Raw genomic sequence first — 26,350 nt, 5'->3', positions numbered from 1 at the left:
AGCTCAGGCTGGAGTGGAGACAAGATGGGGAAAATGAGTGTTTAGAGATGCTAAGGATAAAATGGTAAGGAAAGGAAGTGGTTGTTAATCAAGGAATGTGGTCCTCCCGAGTTAAGAAAATTAAGAAATTAAAATTTTAACCAGAATAAGATCAGCTTAAAGTAAAAGAAATATAAAGAATTTAAAAAGCAACATAGGTGTTCAATGATTGGTAGGTGTGGTTAAAAGCAAGTCCATAGAGCTCCTGCTTGTAGTCAATAATTGCCAAGATGAAATGAATAGCCTAAGGATATATGCATCATTCCACTTATCTTAATTCTTCGTTAAGAATATGACGATGTATCATTTACTTGTCTTGCGCTTATAGAAGGATGTGGAGGCTCCAGAGCCAAGGGCAGTGATGGTGTGGAAGGAGGCCTCTAATGTATGAAGTTAAAGCATAAAAAGAAGTTTTTCCCCATGTAAGAGTAGATGGAAAAAAATATATTCCCATAGTTCTTTGTACCACCATGTCCCTGTACCCCAGTTAGATGTATCCAGGTGGCCTGTGGGCTATCCCTCCCCTTTTTACCTTCTCTGTCCTTTCTCTAGAAAGTTCTCCCTTCCCTGTTTCCCCATTGGCCCCAGTTTGCTGCCATCCTCCACCCCTCTTATCCCATTGGCTCTCCCTCCCCCTGACTCCACCCACACACCACTTTACCCTGTTCCAATTGGACCCTGACCCTTGGATCCATCCCCTCAAACCCATATAAATCCCTGGACCCTCCAATGCTCCCCTTCTTTGTTCCTGGACCCCTTCTGTGTGTGGCTGCGATAAGCTCCGCTGGAACTCCATACAAGGACCCTTCCTGGCTCTTTGTTGGTGTTCTGCTGTCCGTGGCACATGAGTGTGTGTGTGAGAGAGTGTGAGTCTGTGTGTGTCTGTGAGAAAGTGTGAGTGTGTGTGAGTGTGATTGCAGCCTGCCCAGATATGTTCTTCCCTGGAGGCACTTTTGGGAAGGCAGTGTCACCTCACCATCACCATTCAATGCTACAGAAGGAGACATGAAAGATGAACTGTTGTGGAAAGAAAGGGACCATTTCTGCACCCCCAGGCAAGGAATCTGAGCTAAGTCCAAGAGAACCAGGAGAGCTGCCAACGAGACACAGTTAAAAAGTTCAAGCCTGAGGCAGAGGAAGATTTCCTTGAAAGGACCCCACACCCATTTTAAAAGAGGAACTGAGCACACACAGAGGGGTGTGGAGCTCATTACCAGATGAGGCGAGAGTGGGCAGAGTCAGGCAGTGAATATCAGGCACGTTGTGTAATCCTGTGCATCTGTAACACTTTGGGGAATAAGCAGGGAATGAGGGGCAGTGGTGGGGTGCACATGTTTTTGAGAGGTGACTCCATGGGCCACCTGGCCGTAATAAATGTACCCTCCCTAACTTTAAATAGTTGGAGAGTCCTTTTGTGATTTTACTGTTTCACTCCATGTAGAGCTTTTCATGAAGAGCATTGGATGGGGAAAAGGACTGTAGGAAACATGAGAGAAATAGCTTTATTTTTGAAAATAGTTTTACTTTTGAATAGAAGACTTAAGGAGGATATGAAAGTTACTGATGAGTGAGAAGAAAACACTTGAATCCATTTTTTGTTATTTGTATTAATTATCTATGCCTGACTATGTCATGGGACCAGGCAGGGATTCTGCCTTGCTTTTGTGCTTGGAGAGCTGCAAGGACCTGAGAGCCAAGACCTCATTACTCAAGATTCCCTGCGGCTGAAGGACAACTTTATCCAAACAGGCAAGAGCTTGGACATTTCTGAGTATCTCATGTTCTGCATCCAGGTGAGAGGAGTTTGGATGGCATCACCATGTACAGGTGAGTTCCAGGTGCCTGCTCTGGTCTCCCTCCCTGGTTTCTCTTTGCAGGTGGATGAGAACAAAGGGGTTACTGAGTCAGTTTAGAGCTTGTTCATGCTTTTTCAGTGCTGTTACCAGTAGTGATTGTACAATTTAAAGGCTAACATGCAATGGAAGAAGCTCTTCCTGGGAGCTTTGTTTCAGGACCAGAGGTAATTTCTCTGAGGCTGATAATGTTAAAAATTAATAATTCCCCATTTGAATTAATTAATGTATTTTGATTGTCTTAGTATTAGGAATGTAATGAAGAAAAAGTGCATGTGGGGGAGGTGAACCCAATTAAAATGTAATTGCTTCATTCAATTCGCAAACTTGCATTAGTGAATCTGTGAAAAGGAGTTTTTATAATTAACAAGAAAAATAGGTTTGATGATGCCTCCCACCACATTTGGAGTCCGTCTATACTACAACAAAAAGAAATTCAAGATGTTTATGTCTGGAAACAGCATCTGGTATGTATCCCTCCTTTCTGACTTGCTAAGAGTTTATTAATCATTTACATGAGAATAGAAAAAAGCCATTCAAAAGAAGAAAATATATAATGATCCTTTACTGCCACTTCTAATACTGGAAATATCTAATGTATCATAGTGGGGACCCTCCTCCAGCATGGTAAAGCTTATAAACTTGATGAAATGACTACCTTCTAACTAAATTCCATCTGTTCCAAATACTCTGGGAAGCACTGTGTTGCACTAGATTTTGGCAAACTGTTATATGAGGTTCAGCCCCATATTAGCATTTTAATTGCTGGCTGATTGCTTTTATGTTGCAAAACTCAGTTCGCAACAGTGTGTAGGTTGCAATTAGTTTTTACTGTGTGATTCATTAGTTCCTATAAAGCATGTCGTGCTGCAACATTTGGAAGGTAATTTGCTAGAAACATTAGCGCTGGCATTCAAGGGTGGGGAGTGGCACTGGAAATGTAGCAGTCCTGCCTTCTACAGCCTGAGCCCACGTTTGCTGGCAGGACCTCTTCTCTCTAGTGAGATTGAGTTAACAGCTGCAGATGAAATTGTCTCACGGTGACAGGTTTTCCATGTAAACAGCATCTTGGTCCTGCAGCCTGCTCCGTATGGGTTTACATCTGCCTGGGATCTGAGCGGGGCTGGTAGAATGGACACGGGTGTGGGAGTTCCTTTCCTGGGAGTTTGGCTGCAGAGCTCAGCCTGGTTTGTGGTATTCCTCTGGGGGATGTCTTCTTCATGCCTCAAGAATCTCACACTTCTTTTGGAGATGCTGTCATGTGCGCATTGCTTGTCATGGGGAGGATGTGCGTGCTCAAGTTACATGAATCAGTTGTGCCTTGGTAAAAGGGAAGAATTAAGTATCATCTTTAAAACTCTGCTACCTCTATCATCCTATATTCCCTAGACAAAAAACAGGTATTTCGACTGGGTTTAAAACCAGCCAAGACTTCTTAGCCCCATTCTGTTAAGAACAGTGGTTCATGTTGCCTTCTATCTCTTTTAGAAACTGTTGTCTCTAGCAGAAAAAATAAAAAAATAGTGTAAAAAAATAGTGCATGAGGACACAATCAGTGAATTTTCTACTGGTACACACATGGTGTGACAGCTTTTTTGAGTATCCATGTCAGTCATGTTATTTTATCTTCCCTGACTGGATGAAACTGGGTAGCTGAAATAACCTGAAAAGGTTATTCTGCATGTGGCTGCTGGCAGTCTAAATTCTAAATCCTGGCTGTGAATGGCCTGTCTGGGATGCATCACACCACACATGACACTTCAGTACTCACTGCTAGCACCTCTCTGAAGGTGTAAAGCTCAAAATGTATCCTACGGTTTTAAGGAGGAATTTGAATTTTTCCTGACTGATTGATAAAAAAGGATGCAGAAAACAATAGCTGAAACATCTCCCCTCTGAGCAATTTCCCATAGGATGTTCTGGGTTTCCTTTCTTCTGTTTTCACAAACTCTGAAGATTTGAAGTCAAACTTTTGGGCATCTTGGCTGTCAGAAGTTCTGCATTGGGAGCACTTGCCAGGTGAAGAAAAACACTAATTCCTACAGAAATACACTTAAGCCAAATTAAACTGGCACATTTGTAATTATACAACAAATTAGGTAAAATATAAACTTTCAATACTTCAGCTCAGACTGTAAAAACTCAATTTTCTAGCATATGCTTTACACCTGTAGGAGTCAAAACCACCTGCAGCAGTTTAGTCTTCCCTGTTGGTTTGGTCTAAGTGGCAGCTGCCTCCCAGCCTTGATTTTCATCTCAGTTTAAGCATCTTGTTGCTCACACCAAATTGTAGTGCAAAGTGGGGTCTGTGCTGGGAGATTTGAGATGCATGCTCTAGTTGTCTGTTGATAACTCTGATTATGGAAAAAGAGTTTATTTGTTCCTTTCAGCTCAAGCTGCACAGTGTGTTCTCTGTTGTGCTAGGACAGACTGACTGCTGAGAGCATGAGTGCAGAGGTCAGCTGCCAGGTAAAGGTGTGTGGCTCCTAAGATTTTATGTTAGGTGTGAGTCAAAAGTGCAGGGTTTGTGCCTCTTTTTGTGTTTCTGCTGCCTGGAAAGTGAAAGCCATGGGAGGTGTACTGACAGCAACAGAGGTAACGTCAAAGTGGGGTAGATGGAAATCTTTCTCCTGCTGCCTTTTCCTATTTATATAGCTTGTAGTGTGTGGAGCCCAACCAGCCAAAAATCTTCCCTGAAGGCTTAGCTGGTAGTCAGTGTTGGCTGTTGTTCCAGCACTGCCTGTGAATAATTTGTTTGGATCTCTGTGGGGTGGGAGTAGGTGGAATTTCCCAAGTAGGAGTTTGCCTTGCTCAGGTTTGAGGACTAAGTCCCACCAGAGCAGCTGCTGTGACTGCAGTGAAATACAAGTGAGTTTCCTGTGTGTATTTGAATCCTTGCTCCAAATATAACAGTTCATAAAGAAATAGCCAGGGAAATCAGGAGCACCATTTGCTCTGCTCATCCACTGCTGGCCCACAGAGGTGGGCAGTGCAGGGCAGGCAGTGGATGTGGGGAAGGGAAAGTGATAGGCTGAGATTTGAATGGTGCAAATGCATATTTGGTGTCTGACATGCAGGAAAGTGGGCACTGAGTCTGTTGAACTCTACTGAGCCTGTCTAGTTGCCTTGGATTTAGTCCTGTAGTGTTACCCAGACTCTCCTGGGAATGGTGATTATTCAGTACCCAGAAGAGCTGATCTCCAGGAGTGTGGCTAAGACTTAGGAATCATGAAAACGTAACCATGAAAATATAAATCCTCTGTTGCAGTGGAAATATTTTTCTTCAGCCCAACTTATACTGGTTAAAATGATAAGCTGAGCTGGAAAATAAAAAGCCCAAAAGTCTGTGTTACACTTGAGTAGAACTGTCTGTGTGCTGTATGTGTATAACTGTAAGTAACTGAGAATTACGTGGGGCATTGTAGTGATCAAAATTTACTGCAGAGGCAAATCCTTACACCAGAGACAGTAACATATCTGTGGAACAGCATGGTTGGAAGGAGTTTTTTTCCATGGTAATTTTTTTTTTTTCTCTATAAGCTTTAAGGGAAAACTGTGACTTTTATAAATTTGTATTTAAGAAATGAGCAAGTAAATTAAGACTTTTTTCTAAATGCAAAATTGATTTCTTTTTTTTCTTTCCACCTTCCCCAAACATTTCTTTGGTGAGGAAGGGCAGGTGGGGATGGTTGTCAAAATTTTTTTTCATCCCAGCACTTTTAGTTTGTAGAGCTGCCCTCAGAGATTCCCTTTGCCCCTGCAAAAAAAATGAGGGACACTTTTGGAGATAAGGCATTTGCTTTTACCCACCAATGGGTAAAAAGGGGAATAAAAGCTGATGACAATATAGGACTTGGTACATACATAAAAAAATATATGGCAGCCTAGTACTGCTCACATTTCCAGCTTTCTTCTCTTATTCATTTTTCTTTCTCAAGCACAAGCTGTAGGTGGGGGAAGTTTGAATGAAGTTGGCAGAGGCATTTTGTGTGAGACTGTGCTGCTTTTAACGTACCCCATGTACCACTTTAGCCAGCACTGCTGCTTCTGTGAGACTTCTGATGGTGACATTGTGGTTTGCTGAAAAGGCTCTGAAATCCTGTGGAGAGACTGATTTTCTATTTCACTGTGTTTTATAGATTGTCTTTTGCAAATGTGTTTTACTCTAGTGGACAAATGAAAAACTTGACATCTTTGTGACTCAATATTTAAATCACATGGAATAGTGAGGGATGAGGGCAAGTGTTCCTAGCCCAGCTTTTCAAAAAGAAAATAGGTGCAAAATCTGCATGGGAGAAGAAGACTTGATTCTTGTTTGGATGGCTGTGGTCTGGAGGAGAGAAGATTGAGGCAAGCCTGGAGTCAGGCTGGCATGGGTGTGAGAGAATGCTCGATGTCTGCTTTCCTCTGCAAGGCCATGCCAGTGCAAGGAGATTTCACTTTGCAGCATAATGGAAAAATTCAGTGTAACATCAGCCTGATGTTCACAGGGGCCAGCAGGAATCTCTGCTCTCCCAGAGGAAATGGGAGTGAAGGAAATCATACCTATAAGGAGAATTTCTTTGCAGAAGTGACTGATGAGAGATGGCATGAAGCAAATGTGTAAGAAATCCCCCACGTGCATCTGCCTTTGGAGTGAGACCAGCCCTTTTCTTTGAGATGCCACACAAGTGGCTAGTGTGGGAAAAAGCTGATTGTAAGACAGAAATAAAAATATGGCAGTCACTTTCGACCCATCAAACTAGCTGACATCAATGCTTCAGCAGATCAGTGAGTGGTTGATTTATTTCTCCATGTATTTCTCTGGCACACCCAGCCCCTTTTTCTGAGAAAAGGAAACCATTTGTTTGTATGTTGTAAGAGTTGATTTGTCAGTGGAGCTGCTCAGGATGTTGGTTAAGTGAAAAATAATTCTGTGTGTTTTAGTAAATGCAATTCATCAGAAGCTGTGCAGATTAACTGGGTAGAGCTACACTGAACACAATGGCATCTGCAGATAAAAAAAGATAAATTATGATATTACTCTTGCTCTATGATTCATTGGGAAGAATGCAGAAGGCAAGCATTTTCTTCAAAGAAATTATTCTTTGAAGACTGAACAGTGACTATAAAACAACAAAACACCTCCTTTGCAATGGTTTTAAATATTGTTGTACATAAAATCTAATTTATATGGTATTAAAGGCTTTTCTTTGGCCTACAAATCATCTTTGAAAAATGCATCTTGTAAATGGTTCATCAGACGCATCTCAAATACTTTTATGATTATTAGTAAATGGAATTAGAGCACCTTGTAGTAGTTTTATTACATTTTGCACAGCTGTAATGGATTACAGAGAGGCTCTCACTGCTGTAGCTCAGGCTGCATAGCGACTTCTAAGTCAATGTGCATTTTTCATAAGTTCTTTGTTTTTTTGGGTAGATGCACCACTTTGCTCTGAAATGATCCATGCCTGATGCCAGCTGAAAGTGGGAGCAATCAAATGGAGCTGCCTCTGTTTGTTAAGAAAGCCCATGATGTGTGTAAACGACTGGCCTTTACCACCTGTTTTTGTTTATTGCTTTGTCTGGCAGGTGGAAGGAGATCTCCTGCACCCAAAGGAGGTGTGAGGGAGGGAGGGGCTCACCACAGGTCATGTTGGTGTTAATTGTGGGGTGTTCAGGGTGTCACCAAGCTCCCATGACACACACTGGTGCAGAGAGAGTCAGTGATAACACTGTGATAACACATGCTGCCCCAAGCAGTGCTGGCCCTCACATTTGTGGGGCTGGATGTAGTCCCCTGTCTGCAGCTGAGCTGGTCAGTGTGGGATGGGCTGGAGAGAAATGAGTGTGTTTAGGGCATGAGTTATTTCAGCTTAGGTGTCTAGCTTGTGTCTAGTTAGTGTGCAACATCGATATCCTCACTAGTACAGAGAGGTAGCTTGTGTGGACACTTGAATTTGGTCAGATGAAAGTAGTTTAATCTAAACTACTTGTGTGGGTTTTTCTGACAAAAACAACAGATAACAGAGCATAATTCATCCTGACCTGATTGGAAATCTCCACATGGGATGGATTCATAGAATCAGTAGGCTGGAAAAGACCCCTGCTAACCCAGCACCACCATATTCACCACAAAATCATCTCCAGGTGTCACATTCATGTGTTTTATGAACACTTCCAATCATGATGATTCCAGCACATCCCTGGGCAGCCTGGTCCAATGCTGGGCAACCCTTACAGTGAAGACATTTTTTCCTAATATCCAATCCAAACCTCCTCTGGTGCAACCTGAGGCCATTTCCTCTCATCCTTGGCATCTACATGTACTTTCCACTTACTGCAGACAAGTCCTGGGTGAGTTGTTCAGGCAGCACAGCTTACCTGGAGCCAGCTCAGGTCAAACAGGATAAATCTGAGCTCTACAGGCCTGTAAGAAGATTTCTGCTGCCTAAAGTCTGCAAGTTTTGTCCAACTGCATACCATGTAGTAAAGAATTCTAATTCCTCCAGAACTCGGGCATTTTTGTCCTTAACTTGCCCCAGTTAGAGCTCCATGCTGAGGTCCATCTAGAAACTGGTCTTGGGTTCTAATTTATAGAGATACTTTGAAAACATAAACCATTATCCAAATAATACAGTGCCTTATCCCAGCAGGGCCTGGCCCAGTAGCACTGGTGAAGTTCTTACTGCTCCCATGTTTTTCCTTGTTCACAAAAGGACCCGTGTGCTTGCTAGATGAGTGTTGAAGTAAAGCACCAGCACATAAGTGCTTTGCTGAACAGGGATTGATTAAAATACATACTTTGGGGCCTTACTTAATTATGTGTTGGGGACTGCATAATTGGCACAGTAGTGAAGCCATTTAATAGCTTTCTTCTGATAAATCTGTACATGCACAGCAGTCCTGAACTGTAATTTAGCATGATAATGCCAGCTTCATCAAGGCCTGTGGAAAAAAGCAGAAAGACGTCTGGCGCTCTGCGTCCTTGTGAGAGGACTGAATTAGTGATTGCAGTCTCTGATCTGATAAAAAGCACCTTCAGTGTATTTTTTCACTGAAATAGCTTCTTGAGCAGAATGAATGAGGCCCAGCACAGCTGGCAGAGACTGAGCTTCCTAAGGTAGTAAGGTAGATTTTCATGACTAGTCAGAGTCAAGCTGACAAACAGTGGCACAAGATAAATTCACTACAGGACTTGCAGAGATTATAATGCTCTTAAAAACGAGATTCACTTAATAAATTATAAAAATAATTTAATATAAACAAAAGATAATTAGGAGACAAAAAAATAAAGCAAAGGGTTAAAATGGCTGGGTTCCCTGGCGGCTTGCCAGGAACACACCTGGTATCTTGGGAACACTCTTTTTATCCCCTCTTGCTTTGAGTATTTTATGCATATTCAAACATGTCCCCTCCCTGGTTCTGCCTTCTTAGATCATGCTTTTCTACAATTTTTTATTTTCTGCTGGTCAGCATATTTTTTTGCTGGTCATCATTATTCTAGCTGGTCAGTATTATTTGAAGTTTGGTTTCCTTTCTTTTGCAAATGGTCACTTGTTGATAACCATCTGGGCCTCTCATCCTTCCTTTTGAGGGCAGCTGGGCTTCATATCTTCTGATAACAGTTTGGGCTCTATTGTTCTCCTGAGAAGCAGCTTGGGCTTCACTGTCCTTGCCCTCTGGGGTTTCCTTGCCTTGTACCTAGGAAATTCTTTTAAGCTTAAGACTTGTTAGCAAGAAAAAAGTACATACATAGCTAAAAAGTATTTAACATATAAGATTCATCTGCGAAAGCTAATATCACAATACAAATTTATAACAATGCCCTCAGTAAATTTTAAATAGACCTCTGCCCTTTATTTTCAGGGTTAATACAAAGCTACAACACTACCAGAAGCTTCACAAAATGTGCATATTTAGTAAGTATCTTTGAGAACAAGTGGTGACTCTTTGCTTCTTCTCTTTGTTGCAATACAGAGAGAGACAAACTCCTGTGCTATCAGAGTTCACACTGCACACAAGCAGAAAGAGGCAGGAGAGAGACCCTCGAGGAAGGTGCAAGCTGGGATCTAAAGGCTGCACAGGTCACTCTCCAAATCGAGTCCTGGCTGTGGCTGCTGGCTTGTCAGCCATGGACAGGGCTTACAGCTTCTCTTCCCTGCTGCTGCCTTTCTTCTCTGGCATCCTGCAGGGCAGCTCCCCTCTGTCTGTGCTGGTGCGGCTGTTGCTGAAAAAAGCTTGTCAGATGTGTTGTGTTGGGAAGAAATGGGTTTTTTCTTCGCAACTGAGAAGGCATTGAAATTTATGTTTCAGTTTTCTCAAAAAAAAAATCAAGTTTTCCAGTGTGTTTCTGGAGTTCAGCCTGTGCAATATTGATATCCCTTTTAGATGGGATGCATGCAGATATATATGTACCTCAAAGAGTCTCCCAAGAAGGAGACAAAGCAAAGGAGACAAAGCAAAGGAGACAAAGAAGGTGAAGCAAAAAGTCATGAGATGTTTAAATTTGTTAAGAAAATTGGCAGTTTGACAAGCAAAGCTTTTGAACATGCATCATAAAAGCATGAAAGACTTGTTCTGAAGGATAAGTTTCTACCAGCCAGTGCTTCACAGCTCATGGGAAGGAGGGGTCCTGCTTGTCCTGAGGCCCAGCTGTGGATATTTGTCATGGGGTTCATCCCGCCAGCCTACATCCAAGGCCTTGTTAAGAATGGTTTTGCCACTGGGGAGAGCTGATAACTTCAGCAGATATTTCTTTACTGGTCATTTATCTGAAATGTTAAAAATAGGCAAGTTCTTCCCCCTGAAGATTATGCAGTGGAGGGTTTTATTTCAGGTATTTTATTATTCTGCAGCAGTCTTCCCAAAAAATGGCCTCTTTCCTCACTCAGCTTGTAGTGAAAATATTTGACTTGTTTTCAATAAATCTGAAGGCCATCAAGTAGTGAGGTATTTGGTTTATTTTACTGGTGGATTCTCCAGTGCTGTTCTTGTATTGTGTTTGCACATTGGAAGGACCAATGCATTAGAAGAGGTTAAATAGCTTTTGTTTATGAAGATGTTGCTGACATAAATATTTTGATATAATTAAGTGGCTGCTCCTCTTCATGAGAGTGCTAAATATCATGCAAAACTGAAATAAATGTTACATTGGGGAACTCCAGAGAGCAGTAAGAAAAATAGTCTTTAAAACAGGAGAACTGTAATTTATGTTTTACCTGATTCTATTTCCTATGAAATTATCTGGATTTATAGTCAAAAAGAATGATCTTGTCCAAAGGGGAGGCATATTTTACTAAATTTTGTCCTACCTTAAATCAGGCTTTACTGTTCCTTGAGCAAGGTGGAACAGATGTTAGAACAGCCTAAAATAAAAAAATCTCTGCCAGTCCCCTGAAGTGAAGCAAATGGCAAGCAATTGTTTAATGGAATGTAAGAAATGGGAAATAATTGCCAAAGGTGGCTTCTTTAGGGGTAAATCCCCCTAACAACAAACAAGAAAACCTCAAGAAGAATTTCAGGAGGTTTGGGAAGGGTGAAAGCTACCATCCAAAGAGATGTAGTTGTTTTAAGAGTCCTTCTGTGGCTCCTTCATAGCCAAGGAAAGCTCAGCAGTACAGACTCAATCACCATCACAGAGTAGCTACAACAAGAAAGACAGATTGTGTTTGTAAGGTCCTTCCATGGGGAGGAAAGGGATTTTGGGCTAATGGCTCTGCTCCAGCAAGTTCCATCTGTGGACAGATGGAAAGTTTTTGGGCTCTTGAGATAGTTCTTGGGTTCTTGAGACAACAGGAGTTCCATGAAGGTGCGTAGGCAGGGCACAGAGATGTCTTCGTCATCTCCTCATCCAACAAAATTTCCTGGGTCCCAGCATTCTCCGTTATTGCATCTCATCAAGAGCACACAAGATGAATGGCAAGCATCTAAATTTAATGAAGATTGTACTGCAAACAAAGTAGGAGGCATATTAATTTGTTGAGAGCTAAGGAGCTAATAGAAAACACAAAACTTCTGGGAATAGACAGAGATGAGGATTAAAGAGTTGTGAATTATTCACTTACTGCCATGGGATGAGAGAGGCATGGTGCAATTGATCCTCTCCACTGCTCCTTCCCTGCTATGTGTGACTTACACCTACCTCAGCTTATAGAATCTGCCATAAAAATTAAATTGCACTTCTAAGACCATTCCAAGGACAAAGAAAAAAACATTAAAGGATGCTCCCACCTCTGCAGATGCTGGTGCTGCACATATTGACTCAGCAGTTCAGATTTTCACCTGCTGCAGCTGGTGACAATCCCATTGTTCCTTTGGTCCCTGCATCTCCCCTGCAGAGTGTCCCTTCTGATACATTCCTGCGAGGACAAGAAGTCTGTGTGAATGAGCACAGCTCCATCAGTCTGATGCATTCAGCTGTGACCAGCCCATGTGAGATATTCACAGCTCTCACACAACCCTCTGACTGTGTGTCCCCAGTTGACTCCCATTGAAATTATCCCCCTTCAAGTACCTGAATGATGCTTCCCTCTTGCCAGCCAGCTGGGATGTTTTTGCCCAGCTTGGCCATCAGAAGGGATCAGGTGCTGTTGAACAGATTCATCCCCTGCCTTAGCTGCAAGCATTTAGGGTACAAGAGAGCAGCCACCCAGACCTGTCTCTGTCCTGCATCCCAGCTACCTGCTGTCTGTGTCAGAAGGTGAGTTGAATCCATCAATTACATATGACCCTCCTTTTATTGCCAGCTGAATTTTCTGCTGTCAGTACATCCTGCTGTAGCCTGAACTGCTGCTCCCAGACTGGCACTGAAATGCCCAGACAGGTGGTGCAATCCAGTGCTCACTTACAGAACATGAGTTTGAGCTTGCATGACTTCGATTTTCCCTTGCCTCCTGTGCAACACCTTCTCTTTCATGCTGCTGTTACCAAAAAAGCAGAGTCAGGGATTGCTCTTGCAGCAGGTTTCAGGCTGAAAACAGCCCATTGACAAATGGTGCTAAGTCTCACAGAGTTCCTCTGTGCTCTGCTTTGCTCAGCTGCGCTATCAGCTGTTTCTGGTTTCGTTATTATCAGGCTGCTACAGAGACCTTAGCATAAGGGACAATGTAAATTAAAGACAAAGAGGTGTACCCAATAATTCATTGCCTTTCTCACTTCTCATTTGGCATTGAGAGAATATCACTTCCTGATTCAACATTTGGTGCCTGGCCAAACACTAAATTTAGGTATTTGTTGTCCCCTGTTTACCATTTGCATGAGGAGAGAAATATTGCTCATTGAGTCACTGTTACTACCTTAGAAATAGCTCTGCTGCCCTGAAAGCTTACCCCTTAATTGAAATGGGTAAAAGGTGGGTCAAGTAAAGAAAGCAAAGCAGCTACCAGAGGGGATGCCGTGCCCTTTCCTTGTATACAACCTGATTAATTCTTGTTTAATGCCTGGAGGAAACAGTTGCAGATCACTTCAAGGTAGGTATCACAGGGCATGACTTAATTTTTAATACTGGAGGGTATGACAGTGCATTTATCACTTTCTTAGCTATTGCAATTTGTTTTTCCTGCCAGGCACAGATCCCAGGGTAGTTTATCTCATGAGAACATTGATAATGGGGAAGCACCTTCATCAGAATAGGAACTCCTTGTGGAAAGATGAACAGAAGAGCTTCTCCTTAGCACTGTTGCCTTCCCTCACTGACTCTGATAAGCCAAAAGCAAGGGTGGAACATGGCTTGTGCACAAGAGGTGGTCTGCAAGGTTCCAGGGAATGGGAGCCTGTAGCTGTGGGTATACCACGGCCAGTGCCTGGGGATTTGACAGGAGAGATGGGAATGGCTGTCTCTGGTGCTTTGTCCTGAATATCTTCATGTGCTGATAAAGATGTCCCCAGCTGTGCTTTATGAGTGACATTGCAGTATTTAATAATGAGTAAATCACGGGCTGGCCCAAGAAGTCCACACAGTGGTGAGTGAGGTTCATAATGAGCAACCACTGCCTGTCTTGCTGAAGCCCTTTGGCTCACTTCTGCCTCGTACTCCTGTGTCCTTATGTACCATTCCAACTCCTCTTCCACACAGCACAGCCACCCCCTGGAAAAGACTCCTGTACCCCATCGTAAGGGCTGTGTTTTGGTTGTCTCCTTGGTTTTCCTTCAACATTTTTGCTTGCTTCTGTGCCTCACACTAGCTGCCAGCCAGACACACATTCCTCCAGCAAACAGCATGTCACTTCACTCAGCACCCTTATTCACAAGATGTGCCTCCTGAATTACTGTTCAAAGCTTTGGGTTTGTTTTTTTTTATTTTTTTTCTTTCCTTTCTACCCCTCTAGTTTTTCCTTGTTATAAGGATTGTCTTTGCTCTTTGTTTTTGCAGAGCCACAGACAAGGAAGGTTGGTTTGACAGCAGCTCTGGGTGCTTCTGCGTGTGGGTGAGCCACAGGGTCCCTCCTGGAGCCAGAGGAGGTGTCAAAGTCACGGGCTGGTGTGAATGCACAGCTGAGGCTGTGGCTGTGTCCCTGCCATTTCTTCTCCTTGCTGCCAATGTGCAATAACTCTGCTAGGACGATTATACAGCTTCCATGTGGGGGCTCGCTTTTTCAGTGATTTGTACTAAGAGCTGTTCAGAAGCTGCAAAGTGAATTTTGTTTGCCAACCATGCTAGCCTCTTGCTTGTTTTTCTGGCAGGTGCAGGGAAGACACGGGCCACTTGTTTGCTTCCTAGTTTCTATGCAAGAGCATGGTGACATCTGCTCTGTTTGACATTGTCTGTGCTGTGTGCAGGATGCTGAAACGTGGATTTTTATGACTGCTGCCTCTCTGGGAGCTCTGAGAAAATTAGATATTTGTCTCATGAGGTTCATCTGGTGGGGAAAAACATTTAAATGACTGCATGAGGCTGCAGTGATGCTGTTCTTATCCTTTAAAATGAGAAAGCAGATTGTTTTGCTTTTGTGCCGGGATTTTGTCTCGTGCCCAGCTTGATGCTTAGCACTGACAAAAAGAGGATGGGCTGATTGCCACAGAGCTCTGGGCAGCATTTATTCCAGTGTGTATGCACCAGTCTGAACACCCAATAAAAGCACTAGATGGAGATACTTAAATTTATTTGAGCACCAGGGAGCTTTGGCTCCCTGAGTCAAAAGAGCCATAGCTCTTTCTGCACACACCTGTGCTGCTGCACATTGGCCTGGAAATTAATTGCCTGAATTTGACAGATTTGGCTGTGTTTGTGTTAGAAAAGTCCCTTCAGAGGAGCTGATGCTGAGTACCCCCTTTAGCCTCATATTATGATAAATTTTATTTCAAACCAAACTTAACCTGTTGCTCTGGAGTGAGTTTTCCCACTTAATAAGTAATTTGAAGGTGTTCCAAGGAGCAGCGCTTGGTTTGTAACCCCACACCCCATTTGGGAGTGGGATTTGTACTGCTTTTGGTGAACACCTGGGGAAGAGCTTCTGTTGTAGTTTCCTCCAGAGGAGATTTATTTCATACATGCCAACACTGTGCTGCAGACCAAAATAAGGGGGATTCACTTGAGAACCTCCTTGCTGCTTTGAACCAAACAGAATACCCTAATGCAGACCCAATCAGCATGAGTTAGACATGACTGGGAGTTTTTCCACATGTGCCCTGTCCATACTAACTGGAGCAAATCCACCTGCTCTCACCTTCCCTGTTCTTTGGCTGAAAACGGGAAAAAGTAAATGAAGAAAGCTGTGGCACTTAGGAATTGTACTGGAGGGGAGCTGTAAACACTTTCTGTGGGGCTGGGCTGGGTGAGCTGTGTTCTTGAGCTGAATCACCTTGAAGATGTAGGAGATGGGCAGCCAAGTCTGGGATCTGGCCCAAGTACCAGGACAGAAAAAGCAGCACCAAAATCTGCACTAAAAACTGCTGAACCACATTAGAACCTGTATTTATGGGCAGATTTTATAGTATTTCTCTCTTTCTTCCCACCCTCATCCCCCTTTTAATTCATAGTGGTTTAGGCTTTTCATTTAAAGTTTGAAATTATCCTAAGAGAACGCTTTGAATGAACACCATTTTCCAGTAGAAGGCCTTTATTAAATATTTTTGATTAGCCTTTTTGATTGTTGAATTTTAAAAGATTTCCTCTTGGCATGGTAATCAGGCTTTAAGAAGGAAATTTCTTATAAAAGGACTCAGTGGTTGGTTATAAAAAAAATGCAAACAGATATGGTTAGCAATAAAATCGCACCATGATGTCTTTTAATTCCATATTAATATGTAATTGAGTAATAAAATAGTGGCCTAATGTTTTGCATGCTGCAGTTTTACATACCCATAATTTATCCTGTAATGTTACCTGGCTTTCTTAATCTCATCACAGTATAAAACTGGAATTCCATTATTGGAATTAAATTCAATTTCTGCTACACTTTATATCTGAGTCTGCCAGGCAGCAGTGAAAACCTTCAGGACAATTTACTAGAAGCTAAAATTGCTGTTTTTCTTTCAGCATAAGACACAAATTAGACAAAACTGCATCTTCCACTAATGTGGATAATATACAGAAGCTGAGCTCTACTAAAAAAAGAAAGGGGGTTTTATTTATAATTAAGAGTAGGATAGCCATTAAGCCTATAAAGCCATCATCCAGAGCTGATAGTGGGATTTTTATTCTACAGATATTCTGTGTTTTTTTAGGAATCTGTAATCATTCAAAAGCCATATAAAGCCTTGGAAGCTCTCTAGGAGAATTGCTTACCAGCCTATTTTGAATGCATCTGAAACAGATTTAATTTACAGTGATCCTCCAGCAAAGCTTCTCTATAGATTCAGTTCCCTCTGGCTTGCTCTTATATCTAAATCTGTCTTACAGAACAATCTTCCTGGCTTTAATGATACCCAAAATAAATATATAATTATGCTTGTTCCTGTAAGTCATGACCATTTCCATAGGATGAAACAATACACGTGGGATTTGTTTGAATTTGATGTTAACACAGTCACTGTTGCAGCTCCAAGTGCTCTGCAGACAGAATTCTTTCGACTCCAGCAAAAAAAATTAAATTAAACCCACAAAATAGAGACCATCAGATGATTCCAAGGCTCTTTTGTTATGTCTAAGCTGGGCTTTTTTAGAGATGCCTCAGCGAGGCACAGGGTTTCTGAAGTGTACATTTTACTCATTTTCAACAGCACATTAAGAAAAAACCACAGAGCAAGTGTAATATGGATACTTAATTTTGTGGATCTAGCAAACCATAAATGTTGCATGTAGAAGCAGAGGTAGATTAGTTTTTTAGCAGGAGCTGGTGTTATCTGAAAAGTTTCACTGGAAAATGAAGGTTTTTTTTGACAATGTTCCTTCAGCAAGGCTGTGTTGGCAGAGGCAAAGGCTTTGGGAAACACTGTGGGCTCTGTGTATAGCACCAGGGGATGGATCCTGGTCTGATGTGTCCTCCAAAATATAACCTGTGACCTTTGGGGCCTCACTGGCTTTTTGCCAACAGAGCATGATGAACGTGATCATGAGAAAAGACCTTACTTTAGACATTCTCCAAGAAAAACAATATTTCCCTTGATAAATCACATGTATTTTATCTCAAAAATACATTTCTGCTGCTTTGAAATGTGCTGTCAGTCGCCACAAGCCTCAATTCATTGGTGAAAATGCTGCATGTTATCAGTTTTTATATATTTCAGACATTTTGTTTTCGTAAACCTAGGCATAAAAATCCATATCTCTTCCACTGACAATTTTAATAGAAGTTCAGCCTTAGCAGAATCCGTATTCAGCAAGATGCTGCATCTGCCCAAATCCTTTCACAGAGAAAAATACTCCTCCTGTGGCTACATTAGAGATAGGAAAGGATGTAATAAATTCCACATGTTTTAAAAAAAATGGAGTTAACTGATGTTGAAGGTTCTGGAGGATTGTGTGTACTCAATGTACTGAGCCAATAGGTACAATGTAGTTCTGAAAAAAACAACCATGTTCAAATCCAGCCTTGTATTAAGGTTTGACCTCTCAGTGTTCAGGACCTTAAAAATCAACTTTTTTTTTCTTCACGGGAAAAAAACTGGTTAAGGGTAAGTTTATCTTATTTGCTATGAAATTGGGTGTTCAGGAGCCACCTCATGCCACAGAATGGAATAATTTTAGAGGTTTTTTTTTTTTTGTCCTGAGATGTTTTTAAATAATTTGCAAATCTGATTAAAGAATTTATTCTGTGATTTTTTTTGATTATATTTTGCTCTTAGCTGAATCCTTTGTGTCACAGATTTGAGCACATCCCAGATGAGCTACTCCTAAGACATCCCAGATATTCTACTCCTAAGACAGCACCTTGAAATTTTTAGCATGCAATTTTAGCACATAATTGCTATTCAGTCAAAAGTGCCTTTCCATTATCTTCATCTTTGCCTCTGTGAGTGAAGAAAATGTTATCCTCACCTTGTCCCTATAGAAAGGGGTAATTTTTTGGAAAATACTTGAGCTCCTTTAGATATACATGTAATTATCTGTCTGGATGTGCCTGAACATTTTGCTATGCTCAATGCTGAGAAATAGATTTCCTGTAATTTTGAAATTCCCCTGGCACATGACAAGTGACTGAAAAGTGAAGTTACATAAACTTCCAGATCAAAGGATGCTTCTTTCAGGGTACTCTGCTGAGTGACACTGTATGAGAATGAAGCATCCAACTGGAAGCAAATATTTATTCTTGTTTTCCTTTGAACATTAGACATATTAAAAATAGCAGCTCCAAATGAGGTTGCATTCTTGAAGTCTCAGCCATTTATTTGACTGCAGTAACCTTTTTACACCTGCAGCTATTCTAAATGAAGTTTCACTGCTGCCTGGCAGATGGATTGTTTTCTTTTGAAGCACAAAAAACCAAGCAGTTTTGGGGGACGTTTTTGTATATCCATGATTTCAAGTATTAGTGGCAGCAAAGAAAGAATAAGCTCTTTTCAGCCATTTCATGTATTGTTTGGTGTTTTTTTTTGGTTGGAAATGGTTAATATACATGTATAATGTATATGGAGGAAGAGCTGATAGATTTTGACACAAACTGTGAAGATGCATCCCGTTACCTTTGTGTTCTCCAAGGTTCACACTCCACCTTTGCTGTTGTTCTTGTGGTATTCATATGAGTGACTGTGGGTAACGTTAAAGGACACTTCTACCCCTCCTGTGGCCCTGTCATTTTCTATCTCCTCCAAAGACCTTGGCAACCAAGTGTTTCAACTGTTTTGCTGTCAAATGCTGTAGAAATTTTTAACATCTGCCCCATTTGCATGCTGCCTCTTGATGATCCACCATGAGTAACAGAGAAACTCTGCCTGCCTAAACTGCAATAAGCCTTGAGGCAATTATTGCTTCCCTCAGTGATCCATGGAAAATCACCTCTCTGCTCATTTAGGAAAATGCAAAGCTTTTCCTTCTTTCAGGGCTTATGTCTTGCCTTGCTGATGGGATGGTAACACCTCTGATGTTGGTCATAAGCCCTTTAAGGCTCTAATGCAACCATGTGTAAATACATAAATAATCCACTGATTTGACTTCATCTGCCTGTGCTCCCTCTGTGTCGGCTTAGAGCTTCCCAGGCACCCTGGGATTGGTGCTCACCACGGGCACTCAGTCCAAGGCTGAAATAATTTTTGTAAAGTAAAAGAGAGTGTGCATGTGGTAATATTTATGCACTAATCTTCTTTTCTGGCCAGGCTGAAGCTACTCTAAGAAATTGTCTCACAGTTGATTTTTTTTTCCCCCCAACATGTCAGTAGTGACTAAAATTTCATCAGTTTGAAATTTCTAGTGAAGTTTATGATCCATTTTTCTTTAAAGTATTGCATGAATGAATAATTTTGCCTAGAATCTAAAATGGTGAACTTGATATGGAGCACTAAAGTGTCTTAGGGGTATATTTCAGTCATCCCTAGCTCCAACTTTCTATATGTGATAAAATTGTCAGATGAGTAACTCCTTCCTGATAGTCACCTATGCTGTATCCTTTGTTGTTTGTACATCTTATAATTTTAGTTTTATTCGAAAAGTGTCAGTAAACTTGTTTTGCTGCCTCCAATGCATTTAATAATTTTAGGTCACTTGCAGGTGTCATCTGAAGAGGTGGACACTGAAGGAGGAATCAACAGTGTTCCCTGCCTGGCAAGGTGTAATTGCTACTTCAGGAATGTTAAATGCAAATTGAATGTCAGCAATGGATGCGATCTAATGGGAGATTCTCCTGAGCTTCCCAGATCCACAGGTGTTTCCATCTCCTGATGCCACCAAAGGTTTCTTAGGAAGGAAATGCCACAGGTGAGAAATTCTCAGAACTACTGAAGTAGTTTCTTGCTAAAAATACTTCTGAATGTAATAAAATACCTGGGTGTTAGGCTTCTAGTCAGGGAAACTTCTTGGAAACTGAGATGACCTGCAAGTTGGTCACCAGCAGGTAAGCTGCAGTACTTCTCTCAGAAATAAAATGTGTACTTGTAATAAAGGACTGTTGGGTAAGTGCAATAGATTAGATGAGAATGGACAAGTGGAAAATAACTTGGTGAAGTTGGTGGAAGGATTCCTACTGTTGCCCATATAAATACTGCAGAAATTTTCTGTCACAGCGGTTACTAAAATTGTACATTAAATCAAGAAAAATAAAACCAGAATACAGTTAACATCAGCAATATATATATTGCAAGAGAAAATGTTGCATTAATCAGAAATGAGCCTTTTGCTAACCTCTTCCTAACTCCAGATTTATGAGTCTTCCTAACTCCAGAAGGATGAGTTGAAGCTTTTCAGCTGAGAAATGACATCTAAGTATCAAAGATGATCTTGCTTTGAACCATATCATAATTATATCTTCTTTTGCTAAATTGTCAAGAGAGACAAACAAAAATAGTTTATCAACCATACCAGAAGTATGAATACATTATTTGATTGATACCACATGCAAGAGCAGGTGAAAAAAAAATCTACTGAAAGAACATTCTGCTTTTATTTGCTCTGATCACTAGTATGTTTCTTCTAAAAACAATGGTGCCATCATTCTCTTCATAAATTAGTGAATTAACTGTACTGTTCCATGGGATTTAGCTATTTAAACTCAGGATTTGTTTCATAACAAGATGTTGTGTTTACAAGAAACATTAATCTTGTGTATTTGCTACTCCAGCTCTGAGTAACTTAAGTAGAACAGAGAGGTGGGTGAGTGTGGGTGTTTATTTTACACAGAGCTGGATAACTCTCTTGGCTGACTTCTTTACCTAGCAGTTAATACTGGAAAGAGTAAACAGAGAAAAGTCAACATCACAGCACTGTATCTGCAGAACTGCATTTAGGGAAATATTTTTGCATTTCTGCTTTACAGATACCAGAAAAGATTGTAAAAGCTGAGAGAAAGAAAAGGATCTGCATGCTCACATATATTATTTGATGGCTATAGGTCTGTCCCACTTATAGAACAAGGGTGGTTGAAACAAGAAGTGCTGTTAACAAGGAGAATGGGATGTTTCTGATCATTAGAGCTCCATGAAGACTCAGAAAGTCATAGAATTAATGTAGTGCTCAGTATTTACAAGGAAATGTCAATTAGAGATGCTGAGAAATGAAGGAGGGGATAAACACAAATATTTATTTTAAGAACACAGGTGCAAGTTACAAATCTCTACAGGAAATCAAGCCCTGAAATGTTCTAGCTAGAAAAATAGGGGGGGAAAAGGTCAGAAAGATTTGGTGTGAAAATCATCTATGGTACTTGTGAGCCCTTCTGATTTGAGTAAAGGGGGAGTACTGGAAAAAAGGAGAACTACCCTGTGGCCTGAGGACTTATGCTCCAGTGGTTTTCTCCATGTGCTGTTAACATCTGGTCACGGATACAGGACAATCAGTGCTGGAGAAACAGTCTCGGGCTCTCTGCCTTGTGCTCAGCCATGGTAATCACTGCCTCGTGTAGTAAAAGTAGGAAGAGACTTGGACAGGATTTATTGATAATGAATTCACTTTATTTTTTTTCTTTTTAAACAGCTGCATGGAAAACTCTGGTTTTCCTCCTTTGCTTTTCAGCAGACTTTGATAAATGGGACCTTAGCATAGGTTTTGCCAGAGAGAGCGAGCTGGTAAGCTGAAAACCTTTTGGTTTTCAGGCAGTGTCAGTGACTGCCTTTAGCAATGCTCCTGTGCCAAACGGGGTGGATGTGACACTGAACACCCTGCTCCTGCCTGGGGGCACACAGTGGTGGGCATGACACCTGCACTGGGGATGCCAGTGGAAATTGCTCGGGCAGGTCAAGGTAGCTGGCTGTAAAGCTGCTTTGGAGACTGTGAGATGCATCTCTCTCCATTTTGGACAAATCAGTGGATGCAGGTGCACAGACAAAGCACCTGGGGTGCAAGGATGCACAGGTCTTACCAATCAAAAGGCTGATGCTGAAGAGGTAAAGAGCTCATTAGATTATTTCAATGAATGAGGTAACACTAGAGGGAGAAAGTGTTTGAAGTATTTATCAAGTGTCTTACAAGTGCCTATGTCTGATAGTCTTTTATCAGAAGAAAATAATGGGTTATACTACTTGCAAAAAAGGAGTATATTATAAATTTTTAGTTCTTTGTATGTATTAAACATCTTTTGAGTAATAAGCACTACATTTTAAGAGCAAAACTAAATCTGTTGCAAGATTAAAGGTTATCACTGTTCAAATCACCATACTGCTTCTGAGTTATACTTCAGGGAGGGATATCTTACCTAAATCATATTTGTGCCCATAGAAAAATTCAAAGAGGATTCTCAGAGTTGGCCTGAACATGTAAAGTCATAGCAACAACTAAGTTTTCTGAATTGGATTCATTTATGACCCCCAGAGTTTTCTTTCTGTTGCATGACATTTCCTCACTGAATTCAGGAGTATTTACTGGGAGCAAATCACATTTTCAGACACCTTAAGTGGGAAGCTAAACCCTTATTTTTCACTTGATGCTTTCAATTTAATGAGGAATTATCCAATTCTACAGAATTGGACAATTTTGTAGAAAAAGAGCTTCCCCCTTTTTTCCTCCCCTTACCTGCTGTTGGAGCATGGGGTATGTAAATTTACACACCATTTACACATTTACAGATTGTAAATCTCTTGGGAATGCCAAGAACTAATTTCTTGGTGTTTTTTTTTTTGTTTGTTCGGTTTTGTTTTTTTTAAATGTATGTATGTGTGTTTTAAGGATTTCTGGTGTTCAGAGCAAACTTGCAGACTCTGGAGGTTTATTCCTGTCAGGGATGTTGTGCTATTGATTCCCACAGAGGGAAGGCTGAATTGTCCAGAACACAGTTCTGGGTCTGCCCCTTTGCTTTTTTCCCAGTGCTGGCAGAGGGATGATGTGGATGAGAGCAGAGTGGGTAGTTTGATAGCACCAGCTGAGACATTGATTTCAGTTTTAGGTCAAAAATCCTCTTCTCTAGGTACCTAATGTGAAATCCTCATATGATGGCAGGCACTTAGCTGGGGTTTATCAGACCATCCTCACTGAGGAAAATACAATGCATTTCATAAAGTGTATTCCCTGGGTGACTCCTGTTGAGTTAAATGGGACTAAAGCAAATAATGAATGCTTCTCTTAGTAGCATTTTTTTACCCTGACCAATGTATTTGTTGTTATTAAAAGTTATTAAAAGTATTTTTTTTTCAGCCTGACATCCTAGCAGGTACAACAAGCTTTCATCTCCTTGCACTTTTGATAGCAGTTTTTGCCCACTGTACTTCAGATGTGTGTGAGGAAGGCCTCTTTCATGTGGCAAGAGTAAATATCTGCAGAAATATTTTAATTATTTTAAGATGACTAGTTATAAAGGCTTTCTTCCAATCTCCTTAGCATTTTTGTTTAGTCCTTATTACTGAGAGAACATTGTTCTTTTACCTTGAGATGGAGAACAGAAAGTTTAGGACAGAAATAATAAACTTTTTTACTTCCTTTTAGTTTATTTTTTAAGCTTAAATATTACTGTAGTGGATACTTTCCATGGTATTGATAATAAAAATGAGAGATCAGCCATAGATCATAGAATATTGTGATTTAATGGATTATGTATTAAATGCAACTGTACTTTCTTTTACTCTGAGTCAAGTTTAAATTACATGTGACATTCAGATCAATGAGAGGATTTTGAATTAAATGTCTCATTATCTCCTAACAGAACAATAAACACTGATGCAGGTGTTCCCAGGTAGTAACTTTCTTCAGAATATGGTCTGACTGTAGCAGGCTTTAGTTCATAATAACATTTAATGTATTTCTATATTAACACCAACAGAAACAAAGGTGGGGCAATCCACAGCTGATCCTGAGGTCTGTGTTAATCCTGGTTTCAGCTTGGTGTTAACCCAATCCTCATTTGCTGAATGAGATGGAAGGAATTGACCTCTTACCAATCCAGCTAAACCCCCAAGGTGTGAAGGGTTTTGTCTGTGAGTGCTGTGTTATGACAACTTTAATCAGCTAAAAAGGAACATATTGGAAAGGTTGTTTGTTACAGGCAAGCACAAGACTGTCCCCTGAGTGTGAGCAGCCTCTCTTAAACCTCTCTGTTAAACCACACTGATGTGGCCAATGGCCAGTGTCACATCTCTGCTCAAACTTTGCTCAGTTCATATGCTCAGACCTTTGCTTCTCTTTAAGCCTGCTTTAAGCTCCTGTCACAGTTTGATTAGTGAGTGTAAAAAAACACAGATTTTGTGAGACAGCAAGAAGGAGTGATAGCAAGAATGAGTTTCTATGAAAATGTGTAAAGCAGAGCTGAAGAAAGTTTGTATCTGACTCTGAAGCCATAAAGGTTTAAAGAAACATTGTGCACAAACTGTTAAGAATCAGTGGGGGAAAGCGTCAATTTCACCCTTATGCATTTAACCAAAATGATTTCTATTAATAAATTAAGGGCTTGGCCTTGCTAAATTGATTCCAAATATACCAGGGTGAAGAACATCATCATGCCTAATGAAGTTGTGTAAATGGCTGAAGAAAATTGTCACTGGGATTTTGTTTAAAGAAGTGGAAGAAGAGTTTGGCTGAAAAGCTAAGTACACACCAAGATATGTAATTATGAGAAGATGAGTTAATATTGTTTATCTTTTCTTACTTTAACTAGGATTACTTGTAGCTGGAGAAAGAGGGGAAATTTAGTGTTTTTTGGGAAAACTGGAATGTAACAACTGTAACTTTTGATTCCACAGAAACAATTACTTTCCATTGGAGCTGGCATTTTGACTGTCTGCTCTGGCTGTCAGTTTGTGCTGCAGCTCTGTGTGTTTGTCCTCAGTGCAAGTCTGGTGTTCTCGTGGTCCTGTCTCCTCACTGAGTCACTGTGAGGGTGTCAACACAGGCTTTAATCCACTGTTGCTGAATCGATGGCCATCTTAATCCCCTTTGTGCTCAAATTGAGGTCAATGATTCTGAAGTGAAGAAATCAATAGGCAGTTGATGTCCTGAAGGAGATGAAAAATGAAACCTGACTTGTGAAATATTCAGTTACAAGATATACATAAATATGATGGTGAAATTTGACTTAGGCAAAGCAGCTTCAAACAACTTGCTGCACCTTTACCAGAGAACTGCTTGCATGTTTGCTAGATCAGGCAGAATTTGCTGATGGTTTTGCACCATTTCTTAGACAGGTCACAGTCTTTGCCAGTTTTTCTGTCCTTTTCCTCAGTTTGATGTGTTCTAGTAGTTTGTTTGGTTTGTTTTGTTTTGTTTTGTTTTTTGTAATTTTCCTGTTATTCTGAGACTGCACATTGTTCTGAGCCTGCCAACATCTCCCATCTCACAACTTTCTCTTTTTATCTTTCTCTTGCTTCTGGCATCCTTATACCTTTTGTGCACTACTCCACACTTTTGGAATCATTATCTCATGTGCTAATGTTTCTTAAAATCCTTATCCTTCTTAAAATCTCATGTGTTTTCTAAGGCTCTAATAAAAATCCCTTAGACATTAACCAAACCTTTTAAGATTGGTTGATGCCTCTTCTGTGTTGACAGCAGAAGCTTCTGGATGAGTCTTAGCTGCTTTCCCTGAATATTATAATTCATTAAACTTGAAGATTTTGCTAGTGAATACTCTTCTTTTGCTCTAGCCTTCAAACCCTAAATATTAGTAAAATTGGTTTATGAGTTGGTGTGAGTTAATCCACTACTGCTGAGCCCACAAGCTTTGAGAAGAGCTGCAGAAGTGAGATCCAAGCAGGACTGAAAATACAGCAGTGTGCTCTGTGACTGAGGAAACTGAAATCTTGGTTTCCTGTGGCTTTATATTGTGTGGTTGGATTATCTTCCAGCAAATTAAGCGCAGCCTCTGACTGAAACGTTGTCTGAATTTCTAACAGCATTTGTAGCACTCTGCACTCAGGAGGATTCTCTGATGTCTGACTCCATAATTAAAGTAGTGCTGATCTAATTTCTTTCCTCTGCATTGGAACCTCTTTTCACAAAACTTTCAGGGTCTAAGTGCATCTAAGCC

General features: G+C 40.8%; 1 long non-coding RNA gene across 1 annotated transcript in view; it reads left to right on the top strand.

The window, feature by feature from the left end:
* The first annotated feature begins 810 nt into the window (after positions 1–810).
* Positions 811–26,350, top strand: part of LOC148185252 (uncharacterized) — a 39,824-nt gene continuing 14,284 nt past the window's right edge. The window contains exons 1-3 of the long non-coding RNA XR_015774120.1: positions 811–1,299; positions 1,686–1,866; positions 19,960–20,166. This is a non-coding gene — a long non-coding RNA (uncharacterized LOC148185252). The remainder of the gene's footprint in view (positions 1,300–1,685; positions 1,867–19,959; positions 20,167–26,350) is intronic.

This window comes from Pseudopodoces humilis, chromosome 1 (assembly GCF_049639895.1).
Source record: "Pseudopodoces humilis isolate 2021_Gansu_Grassland_sample_001 chromosome 1, ASM4963989v1, whole genome shotgun sequence".
Lineage (NCBI taxonomy): Eukaryota > Metazoa > Chordata > Aves > Passeriformes > Paridae > Pseudopodoces > Pseudopodoces humilis.
Note: the sequence above shows the minus strand (reverse complement) of the source record. Positions and strands in the feature narration are given on the sequence as shown.